Source organism: Brienomyrus brachyistius, unplaced genomic scaffold (genome assembly GCF_023856365.1).
Source record: "Brienomyrus brachyistius isolate T26 unplaced genomic scaffold, BBRACH_0.4 scaffold84, whole genome shotgun sequence".
Taxonomy (NCBI): domain Eukaryota; kingdom Metazoa; phylum Chordata; class Actinopteri; order Osteoglossiformes; family Mormyridae; genus Brienomyrus; species Brienomyrus brachyistius.
In genome coordinates this window covers 303,049-313,191 of record NW_026042359.1, presented here as the reverse complement: position 1 = coordinate 313,191, position 10,143 = coordinate 303,049, and the positions used below count along the sequence as shown (strand labels likewise).

The 10,143-nt window shown below is 44.0% G+C and overlaps 1 long non-coding RNA gene across 1 annotated transcript; it reads left to right on the top strand.

The window, feature by feature from the left end:
• Positions 1–631: 631 nt before the first annotated feature.
• On the top strand, positions 632–3,011 carry LOC125727022 (uncharacterized). Its single transcript, XR_007388512.1, has 3 exons — positions 632–874; positions 2,005–2,097; positions 2,505–3,011. It is a non-coding gene; the product is annotated as an uncharacterized LOC125727022 (long non-coding RNA).
• Positions 3,012–10,143: the final 7,132 nt, after the last annotated feature.

Sequence of the window (10,143 nt, the reverse complement as noted above, 5' to 3'; positions counted from 1 at the left end):
AGAAGGGTGCAGGGGCATGTCAGATGAGCCGTGGTACCTCCTCAATGCCAGTTCTAGTGACCAGTTATCAAGCCCAGTCAAGCGGGCAGAGAGGAAATGATTCTTATTCCTCCATAAAAGTTGGTGCTCTCCTCCATGCATGGATGGATGGATGATTGCAGGAGCCCGACCATGACCTGTAGCAGCAGCATTTGTCACCACTCAAATCACACGTTTGCCTGTGGCCCCCTGTTGGCCAGAAGCAGTTACTACACTAAATATTATGTATACACATTCCATCCATCCATCCATCCATTTTCCAAACCGCTTATCCTACTGGGTCGCGGGAGGTCCGGAGCCTATCCCGGAAGCAATGGGCACGAGGCTGGGAACAACCCAGGATGGGGGGCCAGCCCATCGCAGGGCACACTCACACACCATGCACTCTCACATGCATTCCTATGGGCAATTTAGCAAGTGCAGTTAGCCTCAGCATGTTTTTGGACTATGGGGGGAAACCGGAGTACCTGGAGGAAACCCCACAGCGACATGGGGAGAACATGCATGGCTCTCAGCGGAGGCGGTCGCACTTCTCTCCTTCTCCCTCCCCTTATCTTCCCTGCTTCGCTCCTCTCGTCTCGTCTAGTATACTTGAGAGACTCTCTCAGCCCTGCTCTCCAAACTACGTAAAACGATGGATTTGATCAGCTGGTCTCTCAACGCAATTGACACCATCTTCTCGATGAGAAGCCTAGGTTCGGGGGAACCTGTCTGGCAGGAACGTATGCTGCTGGCTACACGATGGACGGATGGGAGCGGTGGAGGGTCGTGTGCCTGGCAGCTCTTTCCGTGGAGGACATTGAAGACATCTACCTATTCGGAACCATGATTACAGGTATTATGCTGATTGGATTAGGCATTGCCCTGGTTTATCAAAGATTGAAGAAGACGGTGACAGCCGCTCAAAGCCCCACTAGGCTGGCCGGAATGATTGATGGAGTGGGCAGAGCTGTTAGCACTCAGACTGTGAAACTGGATAACATCATGGAGAAGCTCACAGCTTTGCAAAAATTATTGGATGGCGGAGACCAGCGTGGACATTAGGGGAGTTGGAAATTACAGCTTCTCGCCCGGAAACCCAAACAACCCTATTCTATCAGGTTTTGGCTCCCCCCAATCAGCACCGGCCTCGGCCAAGGCCGCTGCTGAACTAACAACTCCCCCAGAAGAACCAGACAGTGAGACTCTCTTGCATTCCTCTCCCCCAATCCCACGGACTGACTGCACCCTCCCCCCATCCCACGCCTTCGCTGCTTCATACCCCCAGTGTGAACAGGCGGGTCTGTGACCAGCGCCCTCGTGGCTGCAGGACCGGATGGCTGTCTGTCTGTGCTGGACTACCTCCACCTCCCCATTTCCCTCACCTGTTGCAAGTTGTGTCATTTTATGTTGTAAGGTGTAGTGACCATGTGCTTATGTTGCTGAGGTGTTTTTTTCGGTTCCTACAATGTCCTCCCCACTGGAGTACAGTCTGGGGGCTGTTTTTTAATTCTCCTCCTCTCTCCTCACGTTATTCTGTTTCTTTTCTTCTCTCTGTTTGCCCCTGTCTCCCGACCTGTCTACCCCCTACTGTGATGTTTGTGTATATGTATGGTCGGGTTGATGGCCTGTTTTTCGCTGGTACTCGTGACTAGTGACATGGTATATTGCAACAGCAATAAAGGGTTTTCATCATCATCATCGTCATCACTTTCGTTTTACTGTAATATTTTATGGGTTTTTTGTTATTTCAGTCTTAGTTATGATAATCTATCTATTTATATATTTTGTTTTTCCCAGAAGCTGGTGAAAAAATTATTTTGATGCGCATATGTACAGTGTATGTTAGTATATGACATGTAAAATTCCCGGATGGAGTAATGATTAATGATATATACATGTAGACTAAATGAAAATGGAAAAATGGAAATTATATAACGGGGACATATGTGCTGTAAGTGAAAATGTAAATGTTTTATGAAACAGGCCTGGGGGCTGAAGCTAATTCAGTGGTAAAGACATGAGCTCGTCTCTTGGAGGTCGACGTGAGGAGGTCTGCACTGGAAAAGACCACACTGAGTGAGTGTACCCTTATTGGTAACTGAAGGGTAACAGCGGGAAGCTGTTACCCTTCAGTCAACTTCACTATCCAATGTTGTGTCAATAGTCATGATCAGCAAGGAACATTCTTAGATATTAAAGTCGTTTACTCTGGTATTTGCGCTCTGGCTGTGAATGCAGCAGCTGTCCACAGTGTAACAGGCAGGCAGGTACACAGACAGACTGACTGGCAAGCAGATAGATAGACAGACAGATGGAGAGGCAGGCAGGCAAGCAGGTAGAGAAATAGAGAGACAGGAAGGTAGATAGACAGGCAAGCAGACAGACAGGCAGGTAGATAGACATGTCTAGGAGGGCAGAATGAGGCTGTGAGACCCTGATAAATACTCCTGCTTCCTGTGAGGTTTTATGTATTTCCTCTCCAGGACCAAACAGCTGTCTCCCTTCCTCCATCTCTGAGCTACAGGATGGTATGTGTCACCTAACCTCTGCACACTGCACGCAGTGATTTGCATATGCCATAGGATGCTTGGCCCTTTGCCTCCTTCCTGATCCAAACTTCTAGGGTCTCCATGGGTAACCAGCATCCTGATGCCATGAAGAGGGTGTTGAGGAAGAGGAGAAGCTTCATGGTGTAGTAATACCAGCCACATTTAAATCAACATGTAGGAAAAAAAATCACCTGAGCTGCAAAACACATAGCAATCCAGTGGGGGCGCTGTTTGGCTCATTGAGTTTGGATGCTATGTCTATGATGGGAAGGTCACCTGTTCAATGTCACTACTGGGCCCCTCCGTAAGGCCCTTAACCCCCCGTTACTCCAGGCACTGTTTGGCCCTGCTTTCTCAAAAATGTCGCTTTTTATGAAATTGTCTGTTAAATCTAACATTCATTTAATTGATAGAAATGTGCATCACTGGTGAAAGGTAAGCAAGTACTTAACAGTGATAAATTCAGTGTCTTACTTTTAACAGGGTTCTAAATACATATATAAAGCAAGCTGTGATTGGAAAGCAGTTCATACCCAAAATGGTACAATGGCCAAAAAAATCCATCCGTCTGTGTCTGCACTCGTTCTGCCGTCTCATTTGAAACCAAAGTGGGTCGTACCTCCCACTTCACCTGGTGTCAGTCAGAACCATCCATCCATTTTCCAAACCACTTATCCTACTGGGTCGCCGGGGGTCCGGAGCCTATCCCAGAAGCAATGGGCACGAGGCTGGGAACAACCCAGGATTGGCAGCCACCAGAACATTCTGGACACTCTTTGGATGCTTTTCCTTTCCTCTCCAATCCAGCTCATCCCAAACTGTGTCAGCTGGGTTTGGCCCAGGTGACTGTGCTGGCTGGTTCCATCACTCTCCTCACATAGCCAGGAGACGTGTTTTGGGTCACTGTCCTGTTGATTAACAAAGAACAGGAGGTGTGTCCAAACTTTTGAACACTGTATGTAACAGAGCTACGAATCCTGAGCCTTCTGATTCTGATATACAGAAGCCCCCCCCCCCCCCCCCCCCCCACCAAGCCCAAACCATTGCCATGCGTGTCAGCTGCATGCGTGTAGTACTGGCTGTAACGACTTGCCTGGTGACAATGTCTGTACTAGACTCACGGCCCTTGACCCCGACCCTCCTTGGTGACACAGTGGCTGGTATGACAAGAATCTCTGGTCTGTTCTTCCTATACTTGGCCAAGTCTAACCCCCCGCCTCCCCAATTCAACGCATTGACCCCATGGTCATGTGTGAAGTACCCAGTGTCTCATTCCAGGACCTAAAATATGCACCTTGGCCGTCCAGGGAGTCATGCTCCGCAAAACAGTGTTTATGTCATAGCTATGTCATGGGGGAGAGCCATTAAATAAAATGAGTTATTGTCAGACACAATTTCTAAATGATTTTAATTAATGATCCACTTTAAAGAACAAGAAGAACTACAAGAGCCTCTTTCCAGAAAATACTCAAATTGGACTTCGGCTGTGTTCAAAACGTCCGCTTGTTTGCTCATTCACTCACTCTATAGTTTTCGCTACATAGAACATTCGCTAGAGGATAAAGGCAGATAACGGTGGATGTACTTCGTACACTAGGGGGATGTTATTTTGTAATTTTGCTACATAATTATGCACCAGAAATTTGTAATTGCTATCTCTGTCACAGAAACAAATGCCAGAATATCCCAATATATAGTGTGAAACTACAACGCTGAAAAATGTACTTGTTGATTTGTTATATATTTTGTGATAGTACTAGTTGTACTAATTGTAATAGAAAACACACCAGAACATGGGCACCAACGTTGCTATTTTTGGACAAGTCCTCATTGTAATTGACATTCATTCACAATGCTTAAGTAAAAATAAAATAAAACTTTATAATGCAAATTTGTACATGTAACTCTGTTATTAATGTACTTGACTGCACTGTATCCACCTACACAAGCACGATGGGGACTGCAGCTGTAACTATGGTATTTTATATTAATGTTCAACACTATATTTATTGTGTGTTAGCTTTGCCCATGTAAAGCAATCAAATACAATAAAATGAGTTTTTAAGGCAGTGGTAGCCCTACCACTATGTAAGCACACATGCAAGTATTTAATGTGCAAGCTACTTAACAACGGTTAATGGTTATAATTCAGACCGTGAAAAGTTTCTCAAATATGGTTTCAACACTCACGGGACAGGCATGATGCATGATGGTCTAAGTCGACAGACGTAGGGTACAGTTTCTATACACTGCATTTTGGTGTGCCTCACACTGTTTTGCAGTGCACTGTAAAGTGGGTGAAATATATAGTTGAGAATTTGAGCAGCATTTCAAAGTGACTAACTATATAGTGGACGAGTGGACATTTCAAACACAGCCTTTGATGGTGATGATGATGATGATGTCTCCACTTTGCCCAGGATAGTGTGTGCATATTCCCTGCAAAGGCTGCTGCCAAGTGTGGAAAGTCAAACAGCATTAGTCTAATGAAAACATACAGAACCTCATCTTTTAATCATTCCATAAGTATGGGTTTTATCCATCCATCCATTTTCCAAACCGCTTATCCCAATGGGTCGTGGGGGGTCCGGAGCCTATCCCAGAAGCAATGGGCACGAGGCAGGGAACAACCCAGGATGGGGGGACCAGCCCATCTCAGGGCACACTCACACACCATTCATTCTCACATGCACACCTACAGGCAATTTAGTAAGTCCAATCAGCCTCTGCATGTCTTTGGACTGTGGGGGGAAACCGGAGAACCCGGAGGAAACCCCACAACGACATGGGGAGAACATGCAAACTCCACACACAGGTGACCCAGGTGGAGATTCGAACCTGGGTCCCAGAGGTGTGAGGCAACAGTGCTAACCACTGCACCAGCATGCTGCCCCCATGGGATTTATATGTAAGCTAATTATATGCAAAAACTTTTGCTATCAATAAACTGATCTTTTGTTGTTGTTGTTGTTTGGTCGTTACACAAACGCATATTTCAGACATTTTATAGATGCTGCACACTTTCTGCCTGAAGGTTAAACAGTAGAGCATAGGGATTTAACATTCCATTTCATTATAAGCTTCACCCTTCTGACACGACACATAAACCTGCCATTGTTATTCTCAGACGAACGATGCCTGAAGCCTGCGGAATGGCACAGGTGTAATATTCACTGTCGAGGTGTCACTTTTCATTCATGTTGTAATTATGGAGGCCCCAGCTGCCTTACTGTGAGGTCAAAGCGAAACGTGGCTTTCATGGGTTTTTCAAATGTTGCCACACGAATGCAGCAGTGCTATTACCTGTCAAAGTTTACAGGTTTTCAGTGACTGACATTTCAGTCACATTTAACTGATTTTACTGGGTCACATGATCGGGGGCGGGGCCTCAGGATTGCATTTCTCTCCACAGTGGGATTTCAGTCACTACAGTCATTGATAAAACAAACACCCAGCAAAGTATTTTTATTCTGTTCTTCAGCTGTATGATCCACTGAGGTGAAATATCGTTCTCGTTGGTTATAGAGCAAATGGAATGATAAATAGAATATAAATAGAGACATATAAACGTGATATTTTAAGACATAGATAAATAAAATGCAGTTGAGCCACCTGAGTTACTAGTCCTTAAAACAGACCCAGTCTTAGACTTGAACTCTCAACAAAGACACTGTGCTTTCTGTGAACTTTCCGAGGGAACCCTGGGCTTTGAGTTAAAGCCAGCGGTTCATTTTCAAATAATGCCAGATAAAAATAAATTCCCCCATGCCCACTGGCCCCCTGCTCCTCAATCACATCAATGCAGTGTAACGGCAGTAAGCTTTATTACAGTGTTGGCGTTGTGATGGGAAGCATACTCAAACTGCAGAATCATGTGTATGCCCCCCCACCCCCACACACAAAAACCACCCCCTGCCCTCCAAAGTATTTACTACTCAGCAACCCAAAAAGGCCAACCTCAGACAGCAGACTTATCACTCAATACTGACTCTGAAGGCAAGAAGGGCCACGAGAGAGGTGAGTGGACTTTCCTTTCTGTTGCAGTGGCGAAGAACGTGCTGTAACATCTGTGTGATTTGGCTACGCTGAGCAGTAGGTTGCTTCCAGGTTCAAAATTTCTGAGACATCAGTACCCAGGAACAATTTGAGGAGACACTGGGAACGACCAGAAACCAGCCAGGTAAAGGGCGGAAGCGACATTCTAATGGCAGAGATGACCGTCAACTTATCCGACAGGTTCTCATGAATCGTAGGAAGACATCAAGTAACCTTCAAAAGGAACGGGAAACAGTGTTTGTGTGTGTATCACTAATGTGCCAATATGAGAGAGTACAGTGTGAAAATAGAGCAAGAGGTAATACATTAAATTCTAGATTTTTTTTGTCTTCAAAATCAATAAAAAAGACATTGAAAGTCATTATTGTCAATTATCTGTCCGTCAAATAGTATCTCATCACAAGCCTTTTAAAGGCAAATCCTCATTTTTTTCTAATTTCTTATGTGTGCTGATTAATGGTGGGTCAGGAGGACAGCGGCAGTGAGCTTCATGTGATTACCGTACATCTCAGATCTCAGAGTGAGGAGAACAGAGGGACAATTTTCCTCCAGTGATATGAAGTCACAGCACAAACTCTTGGTGTGAAAGGTGACCGTCGAGGGGTGTGCTGCTGTGCACCTCAGTGGGTCAAGATGCTATGCCTGTGATCAGAAGGTTGCTGGTTCAACTCTCACTGCTGGCAAAATGACTTCACCCTTAACCCCATACTGCTCAGGGATGGGCTGCCCTTGCTAACTCAGAAAAAGCTGTTATTTTGTATAAAATAATTTGCTATGTAAATTAAGATGCCCTTTTACTTCACTGGAACATCGCATGAACATTCATGTCTTACTGTGTAATCTTACTGGGACAGCTAAGTACAGCTACACAAGCTACAAAGCTACTGTACACATATAACAGCAAGTATTACCTAATTAACAATTACTTACTAAGGTGTTCACTAACATTTACGTATACGGCTTTAAATTATACCTTACTGGTTAAAATATTTGTTGATTTATTACAGTTAAGTGACGCCTTGATCCGGAAGCACAAAAAATGCTTTCTCTCACAAACTTTTTTATCAACAAATATCAGAAGTTTGTCACTTAATCGAGTTTCTAAGACCATCTTTTACTGCACCTGTCTATGTATGATGTATTAGACTAGCACAAAATAATTATGAAGCTTATAAATAGAAATGAAAATTCCTATGAAACCGGAAACATAAGCTTGCCGGCAGCACTGTGTCGCACGGCACACAATTTGCTCATTTTTAATTTGATTTCTGCCTCTACTGACACATCCCTTTTTGGCTGTGTCACCCTGGCATCGGGCTCCGATTGTGGGTCACTTATATAGTGGGTGTCACTCTGTCACTCTGCTTCCTGGTGAGATGGAAGCCAGCGTGACTGTCAGGTAAAAGAGAGTCAGGTTCTGAGACAGAGAGCCTCAACCTGCGTCTAAAACGGGGAGCCTCCATCCATTTATAAAACAGAGCCTCCGCCTTCCTATAAATCAGAGAGCCTCCATCCATTTATAAAACAGAGCCTCCGCCTTCCTATAAATCAGGGATCCTCCATCCATTTATAAAACAGAGCCTCCGCCTTCCTATAAATCAGAGAGCCTCCATCCATTTATAAAACAGCCTCCGCCTTCCTATAAATCAGAGAGCCTCCATCTACCTCTAAAACAGAACCTTTACCTGCATGCCTCTAAAACAAAGAACTGCCCCCAATTTATTAAACAGAAAGCCTCCATCTACCTGTAAAACAGAAGGCCACTATATTTGTCAAGGGTGACCTCGGCAGGTCTTTGTCCCATCCGCTAGCAATGACATGTGGCAGTATATAAAACCATAAAAACATTCCTTCCAAGTGCAGTTTAATTTTCTGTATACAGTAACAGTGGTAACAGTGAAACAGTGCCCCCTAGGGTGGTATCACGGTAACTACAGAGCTGGGTTTCACTATCCTGTTCGATGCTCTCATAAATACCACAAAGTTGAGAAAATCAATACAATTTCTACCCAACCCACCTTGGACACAAACTTGTTACACCTCTGCCATCTGGTAGATGCTGCAGAACCCTGTACGCAGACACAAACTGGCTGAGGAACAGTTTTTACCTCACATCCATCACACTTCTGAACTCACAGCACTGATCTCAAACATTCTGATGCAATACCCCACATGTGCAATATCCATATTTATGTGCATTTAAAACACTTGATAAGCTCTACTTCTGTGAATTGCTCACCCACCAACTTACCAGCACCGTATTGTGTGTGTGTATAATTCTATACATGTACAGTGTCTGTACATCATTTATTTTCTGATTCTGTTTTATGCCTCGGATTCTATTTAAATGTAAGTTTACTGTGCATCTGCTGGCGTGTTCCAAACTAAATCTCATTGTACTTACAATGACAATAAAGCATCTCTATCTTCGTCTGTATATAAACTAGGCAACAGTAACACTGTTGCCTCACCAGTCAAGTTAAAAGGGTTAAAATTCCACCTCTGCTGACCGTGGCGTGGGTTTCCTCTGGCAGTCCAATGGCATGTACACAGGCTGCGTGGTACCTTTAATAGCCTAGAAGTGGACCTGCATCCTGTCCTCCAGTGCTGTGCCTCTTGGGATGGACTCCAGCACCTCAAAACCCTGACAAGCATAAGTGGCTAGAAGCTGGATGAATGTGCACCTGAAGACACAGCTCAGATATTTTACATCGCTGGATAAAGTATGAATAAATCTGTACCCGCTGAAAGGCAAACTCTGTTGATGTCCATCTAAGAATAAGGATTATTTCTCTGAGCCTCAGTGTTTACTTCTGTCTCTGTTTTTGTCTACAGCGAGGTGCCTGAGTACAAAACCTCAATGACAATACACTGACATTAGGTTTATATTTGTCTTTGTTTTCTTCACCCATTGGCCTAGTCTACTTTTTGTTCCTGGGAAAAGGATTTGCATTCTTAAGTTCATTTCACACCGTTAATCTGGAATGTTGGTATAAGCTATATCAATGAATAGTTTCCCAATAATAGCAGGAAAATCTATTTCCCATAATTTGGCAGCATTTGGTGATTGGAGACGTAAATTCAGTAATTAAGCAGTGTGGGGGTATACTGGTGTTAATTAATAATATGTTCTATATTGTTACAGATTCCAAGGGCTTCCTCAAGATTATTTGGACAGTATTGCAGATGTCCTTAAAAACACAGTCCGCTACCTTGAGAATCCAATTCTTGACGACAGTGATTTTATTTACTATAGAATAGAACAGATAGAAACTACTCTAATCAGATCTTTTCTGAAACGTGAAACTGATTTAGTTTTAGAAAACTTGTCAAGAGCAAAGCTGCTCTTGAAGTGTGAACCCAAAAATGTCTGCACAGGTTTTGTTGTAACACCAAGTCATACAGGAACTAGAGGTCAACCTAAAATTAATGTCACCAAAGATCAGCTGGAGTTTTTCCTGGACCATAACTTCTCAGTTCCACAGATAGAAGAAATGTTGGGTATTAGTACAAGAAC